Source organism: Camelina sativa, chromosome 7, assembly GCF_000633955.1.
Source record: "Camelina sativa cultivar DH55 chromosome 7, Cs, whole genome shotgun sequence".
Classification (NCBI taxonomy): Eukaryota; Viridiplantae; Streptophyta; class Magnoliopsida; order Brassicales; family Brassicaceae; genus Camelina; species Camelina sativa.
In genome coordinates, this window is record NC_025691.1 from 7,346,906 (window position 1) to 7,348,468 (window position 1,563).

A 1,563-nucleotide genomic window follows, 5' to 3' on the forward strand; every position below is an offset into this window, starting at 1 on the left:
TCCTGTAGAATATAAATCCTTTCAGCAATATCCAGAGAAGTGGGCGTGCATCCTACAATAATTGCTTTAAACCAGAGCACACATTAAGCATACATATATCTAACTGTGCTTAGAGAATCATCACACACAATGAAATAAATAAATAAAAAACTAGTTAAAGAAGGGAACTTGATTTCATGCCATTTATAAGACAATACGAAAGTACCTTAGATTCTGGGAGCTAGAGAAATCTTGGACAGAGGGTTGAACAATTTTTCTTCTCCCTCCATACCAAAAGTGCCCACTCTACACAAAGAAACATAGGATTTATCAGATTCAATGTATGAGATCAGATAAATAAACAGACCTTGAATTGTGACTCGGTAAGCAAATCCTGGAAGCCATGTTGGTAACTGTACATCATTGATTGATGTGCTTTAATATGGCACAAGATAAAAGCTTTGGTAAAAGCTTGAGACATATAACAGAGTTAATACTAATCAAGTAGCTAGCTTTGTTTTACCTTCCAATAAGGGATGACAACATCTGTTGATGAGATTCTGTGACAAACTCAGGATATCATGCTGCTTCTCACCCAAAGACACTATATGAGATTATCACAACATTCAAGTAAAAGCTGGTCATGGCCTATTATTAGTATTTCGTTTTGTTGTCTGATAAAAGAAGATATAGTTACCTTAGAGCATATCTAGACAAAGCGAGTCTAGTACAGACTTGCAGCAGATGACTATTCAACCTGGAATAGTGATAGAAGAAGAGTTAATCTGACCTCCAACAGAGGAAATGAGGCTTTAACTAAATCTTACTCACAAGTGCGTACCTCCTCTTCACTTAGAGAACGTGGACTAAGTGAAACTCAGTTCATCTCTGCCAGTTCCTTTATACCAGTTCTTCAACTTCGAAACTCAATGAAAAAAATCATAATTTCTCCTATAAAGGTTTAGGATTTAGTTGATGCAGTGGTTGTTGAGGTCGATGCGATGGTGGTGGTCATCGTGAGGGAGATGGTTACAGTGAAGAAAATCTGGCGTGAGACAAGAATTTCAGGTGGTTGAGATAAAGAAAAAATAATAATAATAATCATGGTAATTTTATAAATGACATGTATCAAATAAAAATAATGCAATATATAAAAGAAAAAACGTAAATTAGCTTGAAATTTGTGAAAATTTCAGTATTTTCAGAAAATATAAATTATCGAATGAAATAATAACATGATATTTCAGAAAATTTAGTGTCTTTAAAACAAATAGCGTTACATATGAAAAAATAACTTTTTAAATGAAATAATATAATTATTATTTTTGTTGGAAGTTATGTACATGTCAATGGGAGAGAGTTAGTGGTCATTGATTAGTCACTATATTAAGTTCATTTATGCCTGTTTGGAAATTGAGTCACTATAAAAGCATAGGAGATCTAGACATCTAGTGATGATAGTAGATATAGAGGACATTGTGGTCGTTATAAAGATAGCGATGATGAATTCGACGGAATAGATGTATGTTGGTGGTGGTGAATTTAGGTTTAGATTGATAAAAGTAAAAAAAAAAAAAAAAAAAG